Raw genomic sequence first — 27,878 nt, forward strand, 5'->3', positions numbered from 1 at the left:
ATGAAACACTTGTATTTTTCTAGTCTTAGCTTTCTTGTCTTTTGTTCATACTGCTTTGCAGACACTTGGTGAGTCTTTGTCTTTTGTCCCCTGCAAAAGTGGATGTGAAAGTGGGCATTTTTGTTGTCTTGCTTGTTTCTCAGGCTCTTAGAGATTTTCACACAGCTTGACTACCCTGCATTTTATATTCCTCCTAACTACCCAGTGTGGTCTGTAGAAGTTTAAATAGGTACAGAATCAGAGATTTTGGTCCGCTTTTAGAGTCAAGATGGAGTAAAGCTGGGAATCAGAAGTCAGGAGAGTCACGTGTGCAGATAAAGATTTCCATTTGGATACAACTTAATTATTGGCTATGTCTGCTCTGTGAAGTAGACGGACTTCACGGTGTGCTTCACAGTCTTTGTCTGTATATGTGACTGAGTTACGACAAATGAAAAAGAGAAAGGAATTAAATAGGGTGTTGTATGTGTATCTCCTAGCCTTAGGATGAGGTTGTGTGGAATGAGATGGAGCTTATGCACTGATGTGAGAGGTAATATTGTGGCTGAGTAGACACCAATGAAAAAAACAGAACAAGCCTGAAATAATCACTATGGATTTCAGTGTAAGGATGAGAGGCATAGTTATGCTGCATGCTACATGGTATCTTGAAAAGCAGGCATCTGTGTTCAGACTGATGCCCAGCACTGAATGACCTGCTTTATAGGCAGTATATACTGCAGTATATACAGTACAACTGCAGTACTGGGCAGCCTTTCCCAGAGGGGTCTGCTTGTCTTGATGGAATACTGAATTAGGCTGCCTATAATCCTATGGAAGTGTTAGCTAGTTTCTTCAGCATTCACATATTGCCTTTCCATAACAATGCAGAGACAGGCACACAGCTATGGTATCTTTATGTCTGTATGCTGCTCAGTGTTGGTTCTTGTGAGAATGTTTGTGATTTAATTGTGTGAATTACATTGACTTCTTATGATACACATTCTAATGAGAGAATAATGGAACAAGGCAAGATAACAAGTCACTGTTCCATGGTTTTTCTTCTTAAAAAAAAAACCCAAACCAAACCATAAAGAACATGCTGATTACAGAAGGAGCAAGAGTCACAGGAGGCTCACTCACTGACTATATTAAGCACAAATGCAACCGCATGGATATGAGCTAAATCTGTAGTGCATGAAGTGATGGCAACCTTCCAAATCTTCAGTAAGAAAGAAATGTGTATTTCAGGGGAAAGTTCACAGGGAAAATTTCATTATAGTGATGACATTTTTGATGCTGCCATAATGTACTTTATGTGCTCTTATTCCTCTGTATTGTATTTACATGTACTTACCAGAGCTACACTTATTTTTCCATCACAGGGGAAATAAAAGTCTTGAAAATGGTGTTTGATCTTTGCAAAGTGACTCAAATTTACAGTTGCCTGACAGGAGTTAGATAAGCATAGCATAAGCAGCACATTTCTCTCTGCACAAGCTCCCCTCACCATAAATACATGAATTCTGATTCTTTCGTTTTACAGACAATGAAATATTTTTACTATACAATGAAGATACTGAGCTCTGTTTAATTGCTCAGAGTTCTCATACCGTCACAACAGCTGCTTGCAAGAAAAACAACGAGTTACAAAAATTCAGGTGGGTGTCTGGTGACCAGGTGATGAGCGTGGCATTTGCACTGTGTTTGGGTGTGCCCATCAAGAAAAATCAGGCTAAAATGTCTCTATACCCATGCAACAAGAAAAGTGAATTGCAGAAATGGGGGTGCAGAAATGCGACCTTGGCAATCCAAGGGGAAGATTTCTTTCTCAGTGCTGGCAAAAGAAAAGATGACAATATTGTGCTGAACATAGGATCAGCGACAGTGAGTAAATCTATAGAACCATGGGTGGTTTATGTTCTTGAGGCCATGAAGGTAAAGTTTAAAGATTAATCTTGATGATTTATTGAACACATATTTTTTGCCAACACAGACAGGGTCCTTTGATTTTTGCTCCCCTTAGTCTAATATCATCTGTTCCTTCTGAGGCAACGGTGGACTGAAGGATGATTAGCACATATTCAGACCTATAGTTCTCCAACCTGGAGATGCACAGCTGCTTGCCTTCAGATAGAATGCAGTATGTGCAAAAAAAAGTGCATTTTAAATTTTACTTTTAAAGTAAAGGTGGATCTAGGCTATTTTTAATTGTCAGCTTTAATCAAAACTCTTAACTCTATACTAGGACTAGCGAAATTGTATTGGTATTGTTGTATAAATGGCAAAAATCTTTAAGTTTAATATTCCAATATTAAAAGTACGGAAATAGTTCCATGCACGCTACCTTTCAGCCACTCTATGAGATTTCAGATACCAGAAATCCCACAGCATTTAACAATTATATCAATGAATTATTTTTAATAATTTTAAGCTACGTGATACACAAATAATGTTATTTTTAGAAAATTAATTATTAGATAAATACCATTTCAGTTCTTTCATAGCCGGTTGCAGTGTGGAACCGCTCTAATTCCAGCTGTTACAGCTGGTGGTATAATAAGCAAATGGTAAGTTGCAAGACCTACCCAGAACTTAGGTGGAAGACACATCTGGTGACAGTAGGTCCCCAGTTACAGTGATGTTACACTTGTAACCCTTTCTCCATATAGCCTTATGGAGAGTGCAGACACATACATAGAGAATTAGGGCTCCCAGATTCTCATACCTATATTATACTTTCTCTTTTGTCCCTTCAGATATGTTAAGGCTGTTAGGAAATGCCAGCGGAGCTCCCTGTGCCATCCCCTTCCAGCTGAGTGACACATGGTACACTGGGTACATGGCTGCTGGCAGGTCAGCTTGCTCTGGTGTGCAAAAACTCCTGACTCTGATAAGGACCATTTGTATGGGTTCTGTCCCACTGGCAGTAGGTCCCAAATGCTGACATAGATGCTATAACACAACACTGTTAGGTAAATATAGCAATACTGAGATGCTGTTAATATTATGGAAGGGAAAAATCCTGTAATTACTTTAATCTACTAAAAAATGCCTCTGTCATGCCACTGCATTCCTTACAGAAGAAACAAAAATGTTTCCTATGAGTCTACAGTCAGGGTAAATGTTGCCTGGGTGTGCCTATCAGTAGCTAACACCCAGGAAAAGACCATTATGCTTTAAATATGACTGCATTCAGCAGAAAATAATGTGAAAATTGAGACTAAGCCTTATTCTCCTTGCCTCATCGCTATTTGTGGTAACAGTAGTATAACTTTCTCTACCAATGCAAATCCTTGCTCTGTATTACAAAATTGGTTTGCAGTCAATGGAAAGATGCAGTTTCTTTTCTGAAAGACATGAAATGAGAAAATTGGCTCAAAGGTCTTACTGAAACAGCAGCAGTGCTAGCCCTTCCCTTGTAATGTTTGAAATTACATTTCAAGACAAAGTTATCTGAACAGATAAATGTACGTGCATCTGAGTGCAGGATGAAGGACACCAAAATATGATGTTAATGAAGATATAAGAAGTGCTGCCCAAAAGCTAACTTTTCAGTGCTATAGCACAGACTATTTGTCATTTTGATTGGAATTGCACTTGAAAACCAGTGCAATTCAATATCAACCACCAATTACTACCACTACAATTTTGACTAGTATTACTGAAAATTATTTCCTGGTGCAATATTACATGGCGTACCCTGAAATATCCCAGAACATCCTCAATATAAACTTGCAAACATGAAGTATTTGGCATTATACAATTGCTGGGACACTAACACTTGAGTCTACAATTAAAAAAGAATGTTAAAAATCTGAAGTGAATCAGCAATAAAGAAACACAATGAAAAATAGAAAACATTTATTCTAATGAATCAATCAAGAAATTCAATACACTTTTCTCAACAAAAGGGAAAGTTAGGAGAAGTTTTAAAAACAGCTCATTAGCACTTGCCCAGGGAACACTTTTGCTAACAGTAAGCTCTCACCAGACAGTTTAGAAATTCCAATTACCTAAAAAAACATGCAGACTAGAAATAGGGAATACTTTTTTTAAAAAGTAATAGAATCATTTAGGTTGGAAAAGACCTGTAAGATCATTGAGTCCAACTGGAAATCTAACATTGCCACTTCCAACACTTAACCATGTCCCTAAGCAACACATCTACACGTCTTTTAAATACCTCCAGGGGTGTTGATTCCACCACTTCCCTGGGCAGCCTGTTCTAATGCCTGACTACCTTTTCAGTGAATAATTTTTTCCTAATATCCAATCTAAACCTCCCCTGGTGCAGCTTGAGGCCATTTCATTTCATCCCATTGCTTGTTACCTGGGACAAGAGACTGATCCCTACCTTGCTCCATCTTCCTTTCAGGTAGTTGCAGAGAGCGACAAGGTCTTTCCTGAGCCTTCTCTTCTCCAAACTAAACAACTCCAGTTCCCTCGGCCATTCCTCATCACACTTATGCTCCAGACCCTTCACCAACTTTGTTGCCCTTCTCTGGACCCCTCCAGCACCTCAATGTCTCTCTTTTTAGGGGCCCAGAACTGAACACAGCAGGTGTTCAGCCTCTTCAGTGCTGAGTACACGGGGATGATCACTGCCCTTGTCCTGCTGGCCATACTATTTCTGATATAGGCCAGGATGCTGTTGGCCTTCTTGGCTGCCTGGGCACGAGCTGGCTCATGATCAGCAGCCATCAATCAGCATCCCCAGGTTTTTTCTGACAGCTTTGCATCCACTCTGCCCCAAGCCTGTAGTATTGCCAATGTAACTAATGATGGGATAGTTTGAAAATAAAATTGTCTATCATTGGAAATGTTTGCACTTTAGTTGTATTTCAGCCAAGTGTTAATTCAGGCATAGGCCATGAGCTGCTGAACAGGTTTCCAGTGTACATAATGACCAAGGTACAGTTTTGCCTTATTGATCTCTTTACGCTATTATTTTTTCACCTGGAGATTATCAAATTGACTGAGGAAACTGAAAATAAAGGATGTCTGCTAAAATCGATGGCAAACTCTTTTTTACTTAACAAAGAGCAAGCTGACAGAAGAGTATGGGTTTGAGCTAATTTGCTCCAGAATCTCATAAGTAAGCTCGTAGCTAAATTTTCTCATAAATTTTTGTGCAAGATGCTTTACAAACTGCAACACTAAATTTCCTTTCTCTCATACAGACAATGACAGATTTTGGAATACAGGTCCTTTAACAGGAACCTACTACCAGAAAAACTACTAGTCAGCTCTCAAGTGGCAACAAGCAGGGAAGAGCTGCCAGCAGCAGAACGCAGAATTATTAAGTATCACAGAGATACATGAACAAAAGTATCTAGAAGGTGAATTAATAAGCAAGACTCAGTTAAAAGAGTAGCAAAGAGATTTTTGGACTGATTACAAATGTTTCATTGTTTTAATAATATTATGATGTGTAGCTGATATGAAAATTGTATATGTACTGCTAGAAAAACAGCATGGTTACCATAAATTAAGCTTTTCATAGGCGGACCTTTTGTAAGTTGTGGAATTGCTATTTGGATTCTTTTTTAAGTAAGTTAAGTATTTCCAGCTAATTAAGCAAAAGTTACCTCAAAGTCAGAAAACACCAGAAAGAGACTTTACAAAAGGAACATTATTATAGGAGACAGTCATTATATGACTTTCATGTTAAGAAATCAGTGTTCTTCACATATATCTATAAAATGGATTTTTGCAAATACTGTACAAATTTTATACAAAACACTATGAAAAATCTAAAGACTTTCTGGATTTATGCAAGACTAGAATAAAGGCCCTGTATCAATTCCATTATAATGAAGCAAACTTGTAACAAATATTATCAATAGCAATTCAGTGTTTCAGCTTTCAAGGCTTATTCCTTACATATAACTATAGAATAGCCTTACATTCAGATAAACTATTATGCTAAACAGTCTTTTGCCATTCTCTACCCTTATTTGCAGAATAAACTGTTTATTGCCAGTAAATACGGAATCCGTACCGAAACTTAGAAAGCAGACATTTATTATCTTCCTCTGAACTTTGAAAATGCAGAGCATTTCCCAACAAATTTTATTAGTATTCAACTCTTTTGGTTACCTAGATCTGATTGACAGCAAGAGATCCTCTCTCTGGATTGAGCTGAACAGTCTGAATCTCAACAGCAGCTGGCACTGGAGCGGTGGTATTCCCTTCAGATACTTTAAGGGAGCACCAGGTAGTAATCATTTTCTGAGCAGTTTTTTGAATTAATATTTCCTGACAGCATGATGAATGCATATTAATTACAGTCTTGTAGTATTCCCCACGAACATGAGCGAATTGAGTTGAAAGCTTATAAAATATGTGAGATTAAAAAGCTGAGAGCGATGCTTTTCTTCACTGGGTATATCATAAGTAACTTCAAGCAAGTGAGCTAAATAAACTCATTTTGTACCAGAAACAGACTCAATGAAATGCTCTAGTTGAGCTGTAGCATACTAAAAATGCCTTCAAGTCATTTAAATCCTCTGTGTTTCTCTTCAACTCTCACGATGGTTATCAGACCCTGCATCCTGCAAGGACTCAGCTGTCAGTGAGCATCAGTCTTGCAAAGCCTTCACCTTCACTTTTTATGCTTTTTCTCCTCTTTAGCATTCAAGTGAGACTGTAAATAGAGTTCACAGCGTTGGCAGCTTATCTTTGAAAGTGACTTGATTGTCATAGCAACAGCCAGTTGCAGCAAATACTGTATGTTTGCTTGGTGAATAAATGCACATACATTTTGGCCTTCCACAAGTCTCAAAGGTGCCACCTGTTTTTATCTGGCACAGAGGACAAAGAGAAAGCCCAGAGCTGCTAGAGGGTTTTCTACCTTCAGCTGAGCTGGTTAAATTCCTCAAGCCCTGCAGAGAAGAGGAGTAGCTGACTCTCAGGTCAAACAGCCCACACCCTTGGAGCTCCTGTATTCCCATGTGGTGGCTATTATGAGTTAATTATACATTTCCAGTTTACTGCAAAATTATTGTAAGTTGTATCTTTTGGAGGAAGGGGAAAAAAAAAAGGAAGTTACCACTCTGCAGACCTCTCTAAGAAGGGAAAAACCCTGTCCACTCCCCAGGGACACTGCTCATGGAGAACGTTCTGGAGAGCTGGTTGCAGTGGCAAGCAGAGGAGAGACAGCCGTTGTGAGTGTAACTGGGCTTTGACTGCAGCAAGGAGCAAATCTGCAGCCAAGCTGCCAAAGGGATATGCAGAAAGGTCCTTTCTCAAAGACTTGAGTGGAACTTTTTTGCTCCAGCATAGCACTGAAAGCTGCTGGACCAGAACCTCATATAGAAAGGAAAGACTCCCCAAAAGGGCATTGTGGAAATGAGAAAATCAGTTTTCACATATGATTTGGTATGTCCCATCCAAAAGATTTGCTTTATACTTTATTTTAGGAATTTAATCTTATTATTTTTGTGCTCTGCTAACCACAGCTCTTGAAACTATTTAACATGCTCCCACAAAGAGGAAGCTTACCCTGCCAGGCTTCATCCAATGTAGGATCCCACCACTCCCTGCTCAAATGCCAGACAACATATCTAACCAATTGGTGTCACTTTGCTTTTGTCTCATGTTATTAACAAATAATATTAATTCACTAAGCTTGGTTTAGCTCTACAATGGAGAGCTCGAACTCTAATTTTCAGGCTTTGAAGTTTGATTTTATTGTTAGCACCTGATGGTTCTTACTCCGGAGGACATTCTCTCTTTACATCTGTAAAATTCTTTGTCTGAATATGAACTATGTTAAGATGTGTGCCTGCCCCAAAATATTAGCTCAAACTTAACCTGTCTGTTTTTATGAATGTACATGAGTGTTTTAAGCTCATTACTTAGTCCTATTAGTATAATTGGGTCCTGGCAACAAATTGTGTATAAAACTAGATGTTTCATGAGCTGTGAAACTATGAACTCTGATTTCCTACAGTCTGTGTACAGCATTGCAACTGCAGCAGCAACAGGTACTCTGGGCTCTTCAGTCCAGCATCTACTGACTGGGCAACAACATAATTTATTCTGCAACTGGTTGTGAGCTATGTATTCCTTAAGGGAGGTACTGCTGATCAAACAGGGAGGGAAGGCGGGACCAAGAAAAGGACTTGCTGCAGCCTTTCCATCAGTGCAGGCTTAAAGTTTGGTATTTCTTTAGTGTGAGCCAACAGTTTCCACAAAAATTATAGGAATATCTTATTTTTGAGACTGCTATTCTGTAAGTATGGCAGAAAGTGTGTGTTATGCAACAAGCAAAAATTGTAAAGTAAAGAAATGTTAAATAAAAACATGAAAATAAACATGAAAATAAAGTTAGAGATGCTTCACCCTTCATGCAGAGCATTCCGATACAAGAACACTGAGACTTATCATGGAAGGTTTGGAACGATGGCACCAATAGGCTCAAACCACCTTCTCAGTGGGATATCTGGAGAACAGAAAGATGGCAAAATTAGCAAATCCATCAGCCCGCTTTTCTGCTACACTTTTCTCTGATTTATTTAATGAAACCTGGTATGGAAAGCCTTCTGTGTAGAGAATTTTTTGGGCTGCGGTAATAATACCTTTATGAAACATGCAAAACATAATTGGGTGGGGTACATTGTGTGAAGACACTATGCATGGAATTCCAAAATAGTCCAAAAGCAAAATAGTCCTCTGTCCAAAAGCTATTATTCTCCTCTTTCATTTAAATGTCGTATGTTTTCTGCAAAAGTACAGCGTGCAACAACGAAGTCTAAAATGTACAAGGAATGAAGAGAAGTTCTACTTATTTATAAACGTTTAATTTTCCCAATTTCCAATGTAATTGCAATTATCCTAGACTTTGGTTTGCACAGTTTAATAACTTGAAATATCTGTTGATTTTGAGGGGATGCAGAGCCTGTTAAATGCCCAGAAGGATGGCTGCCCTATAGAGATCACTGTTTTGTGGTTGTAGATTTATTAGACATATTACAGGTTTCAAAAATAATCTTTTTTTGATATGAATATTTATAGGGAAGCCCACAGATATGTAGGTTTAAAAACCCTCACAACTGAAAACCAAAAATACACGAGGAGTCATTAGTGCTGTCTTAATTTCCTTTTTCTTTCTGTTTGTTTTGATTTTAATTCGTGGTGTTGGTTTTCTTTTTAATATGTTTTTTACTGCACGAAATCACTTGAAGGACACAGCAGCTCTAGTTACTGCAGTATTTGGACTGATTATCTGCCTCAGACACCTTGTAGCTATAGATACAGTAATGGGCTTTTACAGATAATGCTGAGTCTCATTTCCTGCTGGCATCTCATTTTTTAACTTCTTGAAAGAAGACTGTGTATTAGATCTTAAAATAAACTCCATTGTTATTTAATCTGGGTGAATTTCTATTGTACTTTCTGCCTATTTGCATGAAGTTTTGTTCCTATGGACTATTTCTAATTGGGTACTAACACAGCTGAATTTCTGTTCTTAGAAGCTGTGGATGAGCTGTGGATTGGTCTGAATTACCTCAACACTCAAATGTACTTTGAGTGAAGCAATGAAACTCCTGTGACATACACAAAATGGTTGCCTGGAGAACCAACCCATGCAATTAATGAGCAAGAAGATTGTGTCACTATGGCAGGAGAGGTAGAATCATTCCACATTTGTGTAGCACTATACCACTTGATTTTTTTTTCCTCTTTCTAGGGTGTTTTTGAATGCAACTTAGAAACAGGTCAGGGAACGGAATCTTTATTCACTAAGACAGTTGTTTGCTCTAAGCTAAATTTAAAATTACATTAAAGATAACTAAATCAATGTTCATATCTGATTGTGAGTACATTATATGCCAAGCAAACCTTAACAGTCTGCCTGTGACAGTTAGCTTAATATAACCACACAATTAAGCATAAATACTTGGAATTCATTAAAAAGTACAGATCTTTATTCTCCCACTGAAACAATATTTTAAAAAATATAACCAATAAAGTTTCAAAAAGAAACAGGTTCTACCTCACTATTTTTCACCTCTTTCCAAACTGAATCTAGGATGGATACTGGGCAGACAGTGCCTGTGATAGAAAGTTAGGTTACATCTGCAGAAGAGACTCACTACAAGGAGTTTCTGGGACAGCAAAGGCTGATCCTGCCTGCCTGTATGTAAGAAGAAAGCTTAACCAAGAATCTGGTTAGCAAAAATCCATTGTGCAATTTCCAAGTGTGAAATCCATTTTCACAAGCTCCACTTGACATTGATGCTATTTGCCTCCCTCCTCCCCTTCCCCAACAAGTGTGATTGTACATCAGATTTAGGGTGATAATTTTCACTATATTCTCTTTTTTAAAAGTTATTTTGAAATTTTTCTAGTCATTATGAGTCATGCCCATTATCTCTCAGAACTGTCTGTGAAAAAGGCTAAAGCCATTACTGAGGTTTTCTACATATTTGTTATATTATTCTACAACCATCTGTGGTTGTCTTAAGACGTACTAGAGACTGGGGTCCATTTCTGGACTATGTGACATAATGCAAGATGATGACAAATCTCACTATTGAGGCCAAATTAAAACAATCAAATTGCTTTTATGAGTGAGTTTGTTTTGAACAAGTAATTGTATTCTATTGCTTTCCTCCCAGACCCCCTCTATTTTTCCCTCTTTTTACTTTCCTATGTACTACAGTTCTGTATTTAGTAACATTTCCCACAACTCCATGTGGGGAACAGAGCTAAGACTCATTGTGCTAGATAGAACTAGGCAGCAGCCAAATACTGAAAGCAGATTTTATTTACCTTTCCTGGGTACAGCAAGCAAATCTTGAGCTCGTATAGAAGGGAAAAGTGACTTGGAATTCAGGTGTAATTTTGAGGCTTTTGCTTTTCAATATATTTTTATGCTACCTCTTCAGTCAGACTTTTTAGATGAACTGATGAGTCAAAACAATTAATTAGTCTAGTTACTATTCTTCTGGAGTAGAAACATCAGGAAACTTGAGTTAGCATCTCACTATAAAACAAAATACTCTTTGGTTCTGAGCAAAGAAGTATTTTATTCACCTGCTTCTGAGTGCACTCTCCATTCTGTGTGCCTCTGACTTTTTTATCACTTAAAATTTATCAGTTACTAATTGTTAAAAAAGCTGGACTCATGCATTAAATCTTCTGTCGACATGTTTAGTAAGCTTAATTTCCAGTAGCCCACTGGAATTCAAGTTAATACATTATCATATTTGGTTATATTAAAAATATGTTGATTTAAGAGTATACACTGAAGTTCAAATACTAGAGTGTATGCTTTTACTACTGCAAGTAAATTTCACATGTTCTTGACAGGGCTGGGAAAGACATGGTTTTTACTGCTACCTGGTTGGACGTATCTCTGTAAAGTTTTTAGAGGCAAAGAAAACCTGCTAAAAGAGCAGTAGTTATTTAACGAGTATAGGAGACAGGTATGAAAAAGTTTAAAATTGTGTAGCTGATGCAATAATATTGAAATTTTGTAAAATAGTTGAAAGCTTTTTGGAAAAAATGTGAAACCAGAAAAACAGAATATACTTTTTCCGGAGGAAAAAGACCCCAAACCAACAATAAATACTGTATGTCTTTTCTAACTAAATATATTTTACACACTCATGTTTTCCAGTACTTTACTCTAAAAAAAAATATAGATCACTACTTCTTCTGTTTGTAAAGAGCAGTTTTTCAGTATAGCGCAGCTTCACCTGCTATTGAAGCTAGTCTATCTGGTGCCAGTTAAACACATACTTCCATGTAAAAGGAAAGGCTGAGAAAGCTGGGGCTGTTCAGCCTGGAGAAGAGAAGGCTGCGTGGGGACCTAATAGCAGCCTTCCAGTATCTGAAGGGGGCCTACAGGGATGCTGGGGAGGGACTCTTCATTAGGGACTGTAGTGACAGGACAAGGGGTAATGGGTTAAAACTTAAACAGGGGAAGTTTAGGTTGGATATAAGGAGGAAATTCTTTCCTGTTAGGGTGGTGAGGCACTGGAATGGGTTGCCCAGGGAGGTTGTGAGTGCTCCATCCCTGGCAGTGTTCAAGTCCAGGTTGGATGAAGCCTTGTGTGGGACGGTTTAGTGTGAGGTGTCCCTGCCTATGGCAGGGGGGTTGGAACTAGATGATCTTGAGGTCCTTTCCAACCCTAACTATTCTATTCTATGATTCTAAACCTAACAGAGACTCCATTCATTCTAGTCTTGTGTAGTTTATGATGATGAGAAATGGCAGACTAAGGGAAAGCTAGGCTTGACCCTTATCTGACTTCTGTCATTTCAGATATGAGCAAGCCTACCTACCAGCCTCATTGGTCTGAGCTCTGAAAAGTATTTTTGGATTGGTCTCTCAGACACAGAATAGCAAGGGATGTTCAAGTGGGTGACTGGTGAAGGTGTTCTGGACACAAACTGGAATGCAGCAATGCCTGGTACTCTGCCATTGGAGTAAATTTATGCTACTAAGGAACCTTCTATGTTGTAATTCTAAACGGTTACCCAACTCTGCTAAAACGCATTCGTATGATGACTCATATGCACATTCTGCCTTTGAAACAGGAGTGTCACTGATACATATACTCAGCACTGTTGAGGCCACACCTCGAATACTGTGTTCAGTTTTGGGCCCCTCACTACAAGAAAGACACTGAAGTGCTGGAGGGGTCCAGAGAAGGTCAGCGAAGCTGATGAAGGGTCTGGAGCACAAGTCTGATGAGGAACAGCTGAGGGAACTGTGGGTGTTCAGTCTGGAGAAGAGAAGGCTCAAGGGAGACCTTATCACTCTCCACATCTACCTGAAAGGAGGTTGTAGTGAGGTGTGGGTCAGTCTCTTCTCACAAGTAACAAGTAATGGGACAAGAGGAAATGACCTTAAGTTGCACCAGAATAGGTTTAGACTGGATATCAGGAAATGTTTCTTCACCGCAAGGGTCATCAGGCATTAGAACAGGCTGCCCAGTGAAGTGGTGGAGTCACCATCATAAGAGGTATTTAAATGCGTGTTGATGTGGTGCTTTAGGGACATAATTTAGTGGTGGACTTGGCAACATTAGTTTTACAGTTGGACTGAATGATCTTATAGGTCTTTTCCAACCTAAATGATTCTATGATTCTATGATTTTCCATGATGCCATGAAAGTGTTTCTTTCCTGGCTTTTCGCTGCAAAAGTGAAATCAAACTGAGTGGAAAGGGTGAAATCCCTTCCAGCCTGGGCTGCCAAATCCTTGCAGTGAGTGGTATAAGAAAGAGGCAGGCAAGGGGTCGTTCATGTGCTTGTAAAGCTTTCCAGAGGGGAGGGAAGATGATGAAGAACTCTGTTTGCTGGTTTCCTCCTTTTACACCACTCTTCCTTTGAGCGGATGCTACACTTAAAATGTTGAACAATCTTCGGTAAATTAATCACATGAGCTGTAAAGCTGTCAAGGGAACCACTTTAAAACACATTTCAATTTTCTTTTATGTGTCACAAAGGAAACAAAGCTGATTGTGTTGCCCTAAGGACTGGAAATGCAGCTGTACTATGGGATATTCAGCACGGTGAAGTAAAGGCAAAATTTCTCTGCAAAAAACTAGCTGAAAAAGTCACTCTTCCTCTTGCTCCTCAAGCCATTTCTGATTCCAGATGTCTCTTGGGCTGGGATGGAAGTAATAGCATTAATTCATGTTTCAGAGTAAGTATTATTTTTTCCAACACTCCTACTCATGAGACAGAAGAGCACCAAACAGGGCATCTAAACTTCAGAGAATGGCATGTTATTGCATAAACATAGTGAGCTTATGTACAATATACAGAGCTATCACTTTGGCAGTGACACATTAGGCTATCCAATTAGCATACTCTTTAATCCATATTATATCTCATAACTGTAATCGACTTTTTCTTAATTTGCTTATACAAGGCAGTCAGCACATTTGTCTTTAACATGCTGAAACATAGTGTTCTACCTATATCTATAGGTTTTTGTGAGAGAAGAAAAGCAAAAGAAAACATGAAGCCCAAGATTTTTGCAGAGAAATAGGAGGAGACCTGGCTGCCATTAGAAGTGAAGAAGAGTACACAGTGATAGAAAACTTAAAAATGTAAGTAAACAAAATATCTAGTAATTTATATTTTTGTGCAACAATAAATTTATATAAAATTATAATATGTTTGTGTTGCTCCTGAGATAACTAGCTGAAAATCTCTATCTGTTTAATATCATAGTCATAAGAAAAATAACTGAGAGTATGTTTCATATGGGTACCATTTTCAAAGACATTTTTGGAGTTCCTAAAATTTGTCATCAACTGCAAATCTCTTAAATTAAAGAATACCAACCCAACAACCAAATTGGTTGAACGCTTCTCCTTCAGGCCCATTCCTAAGATTGTTCAATGAACTGTTTTGAAATTAAATTGTGTCTTCCAGAAAATCTGAGCATTTTATTTCTAAAATGAACACCATAATTACAACATCAGTGAAGAAAAATAATGTGCTGTCTTTTCAGCACAATCATTTGCAAAGTAGCAAATTTTAAGGCATGAACTTAACCTACTTGTTAATGGGAATTACCTGACCCATTTTGTTATTTTTAAAATCTCTTTAAATTTTATCTTCAGTGTGAGAGTTATTGTCCCACGTAACTTTCAAAATTTAGCAGAGCTAACCACATACACCCTCATCTTCCATGATACCTTTTTTCATGCTCTAGAAAAAGAACACCACCATCTCAGCCTTTCTGGATAGGTCTGCAGTGTTTGGATTCTGATGTTGGGCCTTCCTGGAGTGATGGATCACCGGTGAGTATTTGACCTTGCCAGTTTCTTTCCGTTCTGACTTTGGCTGTTGTAGCTGTTTTCATGACTGGTGAGGATGAAATTTATATAAGAATTCCCCATATGTCTACCTAGGTAACTCTAAATCATAATTCTTTATGCTGGTTTAAAAAAGGCAAATAAAACCTGAGGCTACACTATCACAACAGTGATGGCATAGAATACTAGATAGAGGACTAGTTACAGCTACAGACATGATTCTCTAAGAGGCAAACACAAGAAATGTTTCTCTTGATTTTTATTAGTCTTTGGTGATACATTGCCACATTCTTTTCCCCTGCTATTGATTTATAACCTCATTTGATTCAAGTTTCCATGGGACTGCTGGAGCCTGTAAAATGCTGCATAAGCCCAGAGCATTTCTGTTTTCTTGTGGAGTGCACTATGCAGCTTGGGCATCAGGTGAGCCCAAATCTGCCACAGATGAAGAAAATTGTGTGGTCTTAAATAAAGAGAATAGTGAGTTACACGACCTCTTTAAAAAGGTATTTTTACGGGTACTGTTCTTCCCCCATATGTTAAAAATATCTCACCAATTTTAATCCATTCTTTCCCAGCAATTTGGGAAAATGTGCATAACAAAGTCATTACATCTGAGTTTTTTTCAGGGGCAATATTAGCCATGAAAGTGGAATATAAGAAATTTATTTTAATGGGGAATGCAGGGACAGTTGCATCACCGATTTTTCAGCTGCACAAACAAAATGTTCTATTCAAATCAACAGCAAATTGGTCTTTCAAAAAACAGCGAACAGTTAGCAAAGGAATAGAACATATATGCAGCTTCACATTTTATAGTGTTTTCACTGATAAAAGGTTACTTTACACTTGCACTTGTTGCATGTGCAACAAATCTGTTTGGGTGGGTTCTCCTAAGAGGTAACCCAGTTGCCATATCAACCATCTCAAGTGTTCAAGATCAAAGTCCTCCTGTAAGCACTACCCTGTAAGCAGTGATGATGGGAGGTAGTTAGGCAGAAGTATGTTATCTCACATTCCCAGGCAGATTGCTTTTGAAACTAAAAGCATAGAAGTCAGTTCACTTCCCACAAATTTCAGTCATATTCACTGTCTTAATATCTATATTTAAACTGATTTTAGGCTTGTGGAATGATGTCAGTTGTATTTTTCAAATGGTTATATCTGTCAGAGGCTCAGAAGTTCTACAAATGCAACACTTCCTTCAGTGGTACCTTCACCTCCTGGAGGATGGCCTGAGGATTGGCTTTTATTTAAAAATCAGATATGGCAACATCCATCTAAGCACAATGGTATTAGTCCTTGGGAAAGTGCAAGAGGCCTTTTGTGTCTCAGTTATGAATTGACAGCGATTATCCAAAGCTTCATTAAAAACTGAACCAGTTGTCTAATGCTTGCAAAATGGAGGTTTTATAGATTTCTGTTTTCTTGAGAAGTGGTCATCTGAGATAAACTGAAAAAAAATACTATATTTCACACACTTAAAAAAAAAAAAAATGAACTGAATTCAACTGCAAGTACCAGCTATAGAGCAAAATCAGTGATCTCAGCTGGAACAAATCAGAAATAAAGCCAAATTTTTCCAAACAGACTTCAATGTAAATTGCATGTTTCTTCCCAAAAGGGACAAACCTGATGTACTTATTAAATGAGAGTTCTTTTTTCTAATAGATACAGTATTGTTATGAAAACAGCCATAGAAACTCACACCAGTAGTGTTTATGCCAGTACAGGGTTTTTGCATTTTTATTACAGTTGCAGAGTTGTTATTCTCCACCAGCTGTGCAAGATAAGTCTCTGACAGTGTTACTGCTATGCCACAGAGCAGAAAGTGAGCTGGAAATGTGGAGAGGGCATGCTAGGCAGACTGATAATTATCAAACCCAATTCACGGTGAATTTGTATTAGTAATGTGATGACTACACACTTTTTAATAACTATGAATCATATCTCCCAGTAACTAAAGAGCTGTAAAATGAAAAAGGCTCAATGTACCCATGTACTAATAATGGAGTATGGCTTCTCAAAAATCTCTTAGTTAATGCATTAGAATTTCATCAGACTCCTGTTGTGGTTTATAAATGGTTGGTTGAGCTTTGTTGTGACTTTTCCAGTTCCCTAACAGAAAGACACAGAATAGATTTTAAATTTGTCAATGCTTTTGACCTGGTTCTAGAGCTGAGTCCCTGTTCACTTTGAAAAACTATTTTTTGGGCCTGAGCTAGGCTAATTTCTACTAAAACTAGTGTAATTCAAACCTAAATTCCTTTTGCTGTCACTCAGTAGTGGTCTATTTTCATTTTTCCTCAGTGTTACAAATTTTTTGGCTCTTTCGATGAATACTGGTATAATGCAAGAAGAATTTATCTGGACCGTGGAGGAAACCTGGAAAGCTTACATAATAAACAAGTACAAGGTAGAGTGCAACATCCCTTCCTGTAACAGATAGCATTTACTCTGTATATAACGGTCACTTCCTGCAGAGAAAATGGCAAAAAAAAGGCAGTATGTAAACGTATGTATTTTACAGTATGTATACTCAATGTGGGTTATATGGCCATGGCATGAAACTTTTTTAGAACTGGAGCCATCTGTCTAGGGCATGCTAGTGATAATAAGGATTGCTTCCTCCTGCTTCACACAAACTGCTTTACATTATTTATAGGGTATGAATTATCATAAAATAACAAATGGAGACCTGGCATTTGTAATTTTAGACACAGAGAAAGAAAAGGAATCCTTGGTCTGTTTCTGCCAGAAATAGAAAGAGGTATATTACTATACCTCTCTGAAATGACTGTCTACATTCTGAACTTAGTTCAATAGTAGAATGTCAGAAGAAAGCGCATTTTCACCTTGCCTGTGTTCCCGGTCATCTATCTGCAGCTGTGTACAGCTACATATTTACATTAGTCAACTAACTCATCCCGAGTATTGAAATAAGTGAACTCATTAGGTAACATGGTATTACATTAGGTAACAGGCATATTTATTTATCTTTCCTTTCCAATCCTGATTCATAGTTCCAAATACTTTAACTCCCTGAGACTTTTCACAGACAAAGGCTTAGCATAATCTTGAAATAATAAACTTGGTAAAATTTCCAATCAAATGTTAATTAAAATATATATACAATTATATATATACTATATATATATATACAATACTTTAATGATCAAAATAGTTAAGGATTTTTTATGAGCTGATACCTTGTCTGATGATGTGTTTATCTGCTTTTCTACTGCCTTTTTTCCCAGCTTTTCTCACGTATCATTTGAAGAACTTTTCAAGTGATCCCTGGACTGGTTTGAATGATATTCTCAGTGAACTCAGTTTCTTTTGGAGTGATGGAAATGCTGTCTCCTATACAAATTGGGGTCCAGATTCCCCAAAACCTGTAGACTCAGTTTTGCTTGATACTTCATATCCAGAAGATGGCCACAAAATACAACAGGTAAATACTGCTTAGTGTTTAACATCAAGTTAAATCTGAGCAAAGTTACTTTACATAATAGTTCACTTTGATACAGATGTTGGTTCAGCCTTCTCCCCAGGTTATTCATCTACCTTTATACTAGCAATTGCAATAAAAAATTTCAATGTTTGAGTATTCTAGCTATCTCAGAGCACAAAATGGCATTAAGTATTAGAGAGATTGAATCAAATTTTGGGTTTCATAGTGATTTGATGTTCATTTTGCAAAGAATATAAATGTAACATTCAGATTTTAAAGTTAGCACACATTGGGAATATTTTCGTGTTTGACAAGTTAACTCATGAAAAGGAAGAGGAGAGGATGCAGGAGGAAAGATTTCAATTCTTTTCTACTTCTCTATTTAAAATCACAATTGAACGGCTAAGGGCTAGTAGATGTCAAATGCTTTCTAAACTAATCAAATTCTCTCCACTGCTAGCACTGAAGTTAAACCTCAGAATGCTGCAAATAGCATTCGACATATTCAGATCAATATAGACTGATTTGAACACCCACATTGCCTTTCTTCCATTTATTTCATTATCATGGTTTCAGAACTTGCCCTTCACACTATGTAATTCCTTCCTATGTCCATCCTCCCTTCATTTTGATATCCACACCTCCAGAGAACACAGAAATCCTACCTCTAGACAACCAGCTTAATCTGCATCTGAGCCAATTCACTCTGCTCTTGCTCAGCTAGCCACTGGCCAAGGCATGCAGGAAGGAAGATAGGATACAGTATAATACATAGCTCTACTGCTTCTCTAATAACACTCCCAAGAAATATCAACTGGGAGATTGGTGGGGGGCTGGAGGTGGGGAAATGCAAAGGTGCATTCTAATTTTCTCTATCTACAAGTTACTAGCAGATGTCTCCTTCAGAAGATCATTTTCAAAGGAGTGAAATAACATCAGAAAGTTACTCAAGCTTGAGAAACTAGAGGCAAGAGCCACTAAAACAGATGTTCCTAAAATTTCTGCATGGCAACTTAGTAGTCTGTTGCAGGTTGTAATAAAGCTCAACTTTCTAAGCACTCAGGTACCCTGATTTGGTGTAGTTAAAAGGGAAATCCTAAGAACTAGAGCTAATGATAACTGTGTCAAGAATCACCATTTAGATGATTCTGTCAATAATAACTACAATTTAAAGTAAGTTTTTCAAGCCAAATACAAAGCATTACCTCAGTTTATTTTATTTCACTCCTATTAAAAAAAACTTGCTGACAGTCACTCATTAGTCAAGACAGAAGATACGACAGAAAGTTCTTGAAAATAGTAGTGCCTGTTAAGTATATCTCCTTGAAAATAACCAAACAAACAAGCAGGCTGAGCTGAAGTTAACAAAGATTTACAAGAGAGTACCAAAGGGGAGCTGGCCACCACAGAGGAGACCAAAACAGACAGAAAAGGATAAAAGGAAGATGTTTCTGGAGTTGTAATACAAACCAACAATATTGTGATTCAAAAAAAGGTGTGAAACTACCCAGGGGGCTATAGTACTTTGTTTTATAACTTCTAGTATCAATGTACTCATATCCTTTTCCTTACTCCAACAGTTTGATTGTGTTTCTCTGATGAGAGGTCATGCTGATGACACAGGAATATGGAACAATGAGGAGTGTACTAAACTCAGAGGTATATGCCAGAATAGCAGTGAGTTCTGTATTGCTAATCTTGAAATTTATATCACAAGGATTAAAATAACTTTTTTTGTTTAACATGCTTTAGATCAGGGGTTTTGGGTTTTTTTTTTTTGTTTTGTTTTGTTTTTTGTTTTTAAAGGATCAGTAAAACCTGAGGATCAGACATTAGCATGTGTCTACCTAGACACTGATGGCACCTGGAAGACAGATTCTTGCAAGGAAAAACTCTATTCTGTCTGTAAAAAATCTGATGGTAAGCAATCGTATATAAGCATTTTAAGTAGAGGATGTGTAGATTTATCAACTGTGCTAAATATAAGAAGCCACTAGAAAAATATTTGGTTTAAACACCAGTATAAAGGAAGACATGAGTGGCTAACTAACTAGCTCTACATATTGACATGAATTATTCCCAGAGATAAATCAGTTCGTAACAATAATTGCCAAAAGCCCAAGAGATAAATCAGTTCGTAACAATAATTGCCAAAAGCCCAAGAAACAAAGGATTGAATACTCACTAATTTTTTAATTATTCATTCTAATAGGAAAAGTAATTCACCCGCTATGAGACTTGTTTTGATTAGACATCATGAAATTCTGTATCCAGTTTGGGACACTAAAGTTTGAAAAGGCTCTCAATCAGACAGGGTTTTCAGATGACAAGGAAACAAAAATTTAAAGGTAATATTATAATTGGTGTTGCACAAAAGAGTAAGAAGCAAAAGACTAAGGAGGATCTAGATTATGAATTTCAAATATTAAAAATGAGCCCTAAGGAATGGAATTAAATTCTCCCCTATGTCTGCTATCAGTTGAAAAGGAGTATCAGACTTAAATATGCTAAGGAAACCTCATTTTATCAGTACAGAAGCCTTTAATAAGTATTTCGGGTAGGTCAGGGAACCTCCATCACTACAGCTGGCTAAGAATAGAAAGGATGAACGTCTGCTAGGAATTATATAATTATATATCAACTTCATGTCACCTGTGAGCACAAGGATGAGGTAAATAACCCCTTGAGGAGCTTTTTAAGCACAAACTTCTACTCTTTCTATGGAAATAAGTGTAAATATAATTTAACAATTTAGCTATATTCTTGTATTTCTCAACATTATGGAAGATCTTGAATAGTTAGAAAATTTAAAATTGTATGCCAAAATACAGTCTAAGATGATGTAATTTGACGAAAATCCTCAGATTTGATATAAAATGTCTCTTTCCACTTCAACGTTCTGGAAATCTAATTTGAGTGCTGAATGTTCCTTAACGGGGGAAGAAATAGACTGTAGAAAACTCACAGGAAGAAAATGTAATTTGGCAGAACATTTAATTTTCATTCCATCTGCATTTATCTCCTCATCCAAAATCTTCCTATTATATAAATCACTATGGAGTATATTCAGGAAGCAGTTAAAAAAAAAAAATCCTGCAAGCCATGTTTAGTCATACCAACACTTTCATTCACAATCACTGTTTCTGCTATAAGGTTTTGATCCTGTCAAAAAATGAGACTGAAGCATCAGAAGACATTTTAAAAACAGCATTTTTAACTAATCAGGCTGATATTTATGCCAGAAAACCAGCTGGATATTTTGTTGACTAGAGTAATTACAAAAATCATAATTAGAGGAAATCTATACCTCATGTACACTAGTGTATCTTCCCAAACACCTTGACAAATAAATATAAAGCAAAATATGCTCTGAAAATCAAAATCGAAGCCATATTCAAACTCACGTTAGAACATACTTCATTTCTTCTATGATGACAAACCTAATACTGTCTGTTTATTTTTGTCTTACTAGTATAATGGGATAAAAAAGTTTTATAAAATAATTGGATTCCAACTACCTGATCTCTTATCAATAATGGCCATTACTGAGCCACCACAACTTCCTGGAAAATGCCCTGAATCAAAAGGACACAAGTCTTGGATACCTTTCCATGGTCACTGCTACTACTTTGAGGCCTCCAGGAAAAGAAGCTGGTCTCAAGCTCACCAGGAATGTGCCCGACTAAGTGAGTGGGTTTTCTTTTTAGAAAGATTGAAGATGTAATTTAAACACATGAAAGAATGGATGATAGTGCTAAGCAAATCTTAAATTACTTTAAAACTTCAAACTTAAAGCTTTTTAGCTTGCTTTTCTGAGAGTACTTTTTCACAATAAAACTAAACATTGTCAAAGACAGAGGTGTCTGGTATCTCAAATACTAAGTGAAATATGAATATCCCCAAAATACTAAATTCCTACTGGTTTTATAGACCTCAGTATAAACCAATTGGTAGGGAGATAAACACTTTTACAGTCCCAGGAAGATACAGACTTCAGAATAAAAATTTTCTTTTCCTTCCCCAAACAGGAGGGAATCTCCACACAATGTAAAATAGGAAAGTTGCCTTTGTTAGTTCCAGGGCAGAGGCTGCCCCACAACTGAGATGGAGGTGTCATTCAGTTTTCTTGAATCAGTAAAACACGCCCAGCCATGCAGCTTCTGCAAGCTGGAGAGAAGAACAGTATGTGGACCAGGGGAGAGGAAAAGACACTTTACTCCACATTTCTGACTTCTCTTGAGTGTCCAGTGATAAATGCCATGATGCAGCATATATTTCAGAATTCCATGTTTTCATACACATAGGGAAGTGCTGCAAGAAATCCTCGTATTCTCTCTTACGATTAAAAGTATCACTCAGACATATAGTGCTAATGTGTAGGATGTTTCCTCATGCGTATGAAAACATGAGCCTATGATTGAGTAAACAGAAAAAGTAGCTTTGCAAGACAATTTACTTTATAGCTGTTGACGGCAGAATTCCTGAAATGGTTCTACAGAAAGATAAATTACTACAGAATGTAAATATCACACTAATAACCAGAACGAAAGGTCACATTTGGAGGCTGGTCTAATTCTACACTTTTGCCTACATTTTACTCACTGGCCATGCCAGGAAGGTCGTCATTTTCTGAAGACCCTAACACAGCTGTGTGTATTTGTAATGCGTATGTGTGTAATTTGCAGCATGTAAGGGCTCCTTACACATCCTATCTACCCTCACAGTACATAGCTTCAGGCACTGCCAAAAATGCTGCACAGCCACTGGTGGGTGATAGAGCTGTAGTGGTAACATACTTGGCGCTGACTAAATATGTACCACTTTCAGCCTATTTGCACCACATTCTGCGATGTCGTTGGGCTTGTCCAAATGGTATTGAAGGACATGAAGTTTTCTTCTCCAAAATACCACAGGCTAAACAAAATCCATGTCTTTGTGCCAACTTGCATCCATACAGCTCACAGTCATGCTCAAAATACAATGCAGTGATATAATAACCATGAGACTACTGAATACTGCATGCAAGAATCAGTGTCTTTTACATCTTTTTATGTATCTTTTATGTGTTTATTGACTTACGCTGTGAGAAAATGTGACATTGTGATGTGGTATTAATATTTTTTTAGCTGCCAATTTGGTATCAGTAGGAGACTCTACTGAAGTAAACTTTCTGGCAGATACCATTAAGATACTCTATGGAAAATCACCAAACTTTCGGATAGGACTAAAGAAAAATGACAGAGGTAATATTTTTGATATTTGATTATACATTACCATATCATACAAAATGATGATATGTTATATTAGAAAGAAATTAACTTTTTATAGTGGAAAAATACATACATATAAAAAAGACATCAAAGTTTATTTCAAAGAATGCTTACATATGCTTAGAAATGTACCTGAAACATTTAACAAGTTGTATTATAAATTTTTGTTTTCCTCATACAACTTATTCTGTCTAACCCCTGTATTTTAAATATATATGCTGATTTTAAATATTAGAACAGTGCGTGTGGAACTGGCAAATGGGAGAACCTTCAAACACAAGGCAGGAAAACTGGAGAAATGCAAGCGTTGTCTGGCTTCTGGAACACCAACATGTGTTAATTCAAAAAAGGATATATCTGCAAAAAAACCCCAAAATTAAGTAATATATCTAATACATTAAGGTAAATAATACCTGATACTGTATTTTCATTATATAATGTAAAATGTAAAACATTACAGGCTTTTGTGCAAAATCTACAGACCCTAATAACCTGTCTAAATACTGACAAGCCCCACACAACTCCTGACTACCTCCCCAGAAGACTGCCTCTCCCATAAATCCTGTAATATTACCATCAGTCCCACGCAGCCATCATGAATACTTTAGACGCCTATGCTTAGCTAAAAGAATTGTCAAAGACCACTCATTTTTAATAAAAACTCAGTTTTCTGTAGGCTTTTTCATCAAGTATCACACAGACTAAGCTCAGAACAACATTTTGTTTGATTTCAGCTGAATATATTATAAAAAAAGCTGTATCTTGTTCTGATGAGTGCAATGAAAACTGTCTTGTAGAAATGTTGGAACTGGTGATTCCTTTCATTACTGTTCGCTGAGTTGATGAATTAGAGGAATAAGATTACACACATTCTTGTGGCACTTTGGATCTACAGCATGATAGAAGCATATGCAATAAAATGCTGGTACTATCCTGATCACAAAATGATAATCTTCAAGAAAATGCATGAGTTCAATTACCAACCAACGTTAATTGAATGTGGCCCAGAGCATGAACATTCTGTTTCATATTCCTGCTCACCTTTCCCTTACCTGCTAAGTTTAGGAAGTGCAGTTACCACAGGAAACACATCCACACTTCTCTTGACAGAAGGCGCTAAACTTATAGAAGATCCTTTTCAGCTCAAGTAAAATGTTCATGATACACCTCTAACACTCATGACATCCATTCAAGAAATGTTTCATGTTTCAGAAAACACCTTAAAAGGTGGGCCGTTTCTCAGAAATTAAAATATTTGAAAACACTCTTAGAAAGAACAGAGTTCTGACTCTTAATTTCCTGTTTTATATGGTATCTCAGCTGAGGAGCTCAGATATTCTTGGAATAAAAGAGCCAATCACACTATTAGAGGTTTACATATACGTAGCTCCACATCCCTGTGAGAGCAGTTGTCACCAGTAAGTGGATTTAGGGGGAATTGTTAGGAGCATCTGGACTTAGGAAGTTTAAATTGTTTTGTGGTTGGATTTTTTTTTTTTTTTTTTTTTTTTACTTAAAGCATTCAGAATAAACATTTTCTTTTCCTTCCAAAAGCTCTTGAAAACACAGAGATGTCAATAAAGGCTATAGGTAAGCATACTTACTTTTAAGTAGAATTATAATGAAATGCTCAAATACAAGAAGAATATAACTACATAATTTCTAGGTATTCATTATGAGGGTATTTAAAACAAAAATTTATAAATAAAAAGCCTATAAACTTAATCTGTGTCTAGATGCAGGAAATACAGATTATTCTGAAGTAAAACTGGTTTTGACCAGACTTAATTTTTATTTGTTTGAATAGTTAAAAAAGCCCATTAAATTAGTGTTGAACAGAAATTTTACATTCATATTGTATTTGTCTGATTTCTGGCTAAAGCAATCCCATTTACTACGGTATTCTGAAATCACTCAAAATCAAAGGTGTTGATTTCATTTCATCCACTTACAGAAGGGAAAATGGAGATAGTACTTCCCACTGGCATCATCTGGCCGTTCATTCTTCTAGCCCTTTCCATAATTTGAGCTGGAATTATAATTTGTTTCTGCTTAAGGAGGAACAGAAAAAGCCTGCTGCAAAGTTCGACCAGAATGAGTGGACTAGAAGCAACTACGAATATCCAAGAAAATGATGCATGTAACAAGATGTAGAGTGACAAAATGCCTGTATGTTCCAACTCACAAAAATCTTACGTCAGTTTTGCATTTTTCTACCCAGATAGAGTCTCTTCACAAATACAGTTAGTGGATTTCTATAAATACACACACATACTCCCTTGAAAATCCCCTCCAAAGGAATTTCTTTTGTTTAGTTTGGGTAGTACACATATTTTTCACATAAATGAACATGTCTGAAAAGCTGGCTCCAGAGGCATTACAGGAAAACTCTGACAGAAATTTACTATGTGAAATTATTTTATTTAACTCAATGCAGAAATTCTCTTTTTTGTACACAATGGAAATTATTATACTCAATTCTTTAAATAACTATTTTCCTGCTGTATTACTTCAGTGTTATCTAGGCTATGATGGGAACATGGCTCACTTCAGATTTTCAACATTTATTTAAAACCTGTTACAATACCTGCATCTCTGAGTGTCAAAAAGATGACGTCATGCTGAACATAGGACAGTATCTAGAATAATAGATACTGTCTATTATCTACATCTGTGCCTATGGCCGAGCAGCTTGAGAACATTTGTGTTACCACTATTATTTACCATTTTTCTAGATAGTCAGTAAACAATAACGTCTCCTAAGTAGAAATGCTATTGATAGGTACTTAGAATGGAAGTAATCTCTTCCTTTAGGAATACTGACTTCAGTTTTAACAAGGGCTATCTTAAAATATGGGGCACCCCTGCCAACATGTTTCACCTGAGCTTTCAGTTTTTACCACTGCACTTCTTTGCTGGATTGACACACCTTTGGCTAAATTTGTAGAGAAGTTTCTCCAATCACAGGTACAGAAAGATGTCTAAAGATTGTACTGCTCTTCCTTTTCTGGTTTGTATATATGACATTACTTAACCAAGAGATCTGGTAAAACAAATAAACAAAAAAACCCCAACCCTATAAGTTATTTAAAATAGAGTTAAAAATAAGTAAACCAAAAGTAAACTTTACAATTAATGTCCTTGGAACACTTTTTAAACCCCAGAGATAAAAGCCCTGAGATAAAAAGAAATTCCTGAAATTACTATAATAAGCCCTGTAATACCAACTCCTGAGATAAAGAAATGCTCACTGCTATTTTCAGGAAGAAACAGGAAATAGCTGAGAGAACTTTGCAGAAAACTCTGTAAATGAGAAAAACACCACCTGCTTCCCATGGAGATGACTAGAGATAAAATTGTTTCCTGGTATGTGCTACAGATATCAGGGAATATATAGTTATGCTTGCCTTTTGGACAAGTAAATATTGAAAGTGCTTTTCCTGTTCTATGCTTACAAACAGTACAGGCTGCATCCTATCATATATGCCTTGCTTAGTGAATCTGATACATTAAAATTACCTTTCCCAAAAGAAAAATGGAAACATAAAACAGAAGAGACTAAATTTTGTTTCTCTGTAAGTTAACTGTAAAAACTGAGAGCTCATAACAGAGGTATTCTTGTGACTAACTTAAAGCCTAGAGCCTCCAGAGAAGCCTACACAGGAAAAGCTGGGCTGGTACCAACGCTATTCAGGAAGCATAGAGAGCTCAATAGTCAGGCTACCCTGCATGCTAGCTGTTATCTTTTGGTATACATATTATTTTGTGTAAAGCTATTTTGTAGCTAGACTGAACAACATCATGACTGAATAAGAAATGGACAGGATCATATGCTCGGCCTAAAGTAGGCTGCTGATCCTTCTGCAAGATACTGGGACACCGCAAAGGTTGATCTGAAGTGCCTCTTACAGAACGACAGAGAGTGTTGTGGTGAGAACAGCAACGAAAATAGGCCAGGGCAGTGAGCCAGGGCAGTGGTACTTGTAGCTGTGGAAAGAGTTGAAAGGAGGGCTACAGCCCTGACCAGACCTGCTCACATCAGGTAGGCACTGCAATTGTTAACCACTGCTTGCAGCACAGAACAGTATTGCCATAGCAAGATTGGGTCAGTCAATCGACTGATTCTCAAAACAACTGAACCACCGCAGGGGCAGAGACCAATGCATCTGAACCCTCTGATGCCTCTGTATTTGTCCTTTGGAGTTAATACTGGATATGACTAAGACATTGGCCACCCACCTCACATGCCTTGCTTGGACACAGAGGAGGGCTGGGTTGCACTTGTTTAATCCGTACTGGGCAGAGAAGACTCCTACCCCTTTCAATGCTCAATGCTTAAACCCAAGCCCCAGTGTTTCTGCATAAGTCAGTTACTTGCTTGTTT

General features: G+C 37.2%; 1 pseudogene; it reads left to right on the plus strand.

Annotated features, from left to right (window-relative positions):
• LOC136009024 (macrophage mannose receptor 1-like) lies at positions 1-25,762 on the plus strand (annotated as a pseudogene).
• The last annotated feature ends 2,116 nt before the right edge of the window (positions 25,763-27,878 follow it).

This window comes from Lathamus discolor, chromosome 2 (genome assembly GCF_037157495.1).
Source record: "Lathamus discolor isolate bLatDis1 chromosome 2, bLatDis1.hap1, whole genome shotgun sequence".
Taxonomy (NCBI): domain Eukaryota; kingdom Metazoa; phylum Chordata; class Aves; order Psittaciformes; family Psittacidae; genus Lathamus; species Lathamus discolor.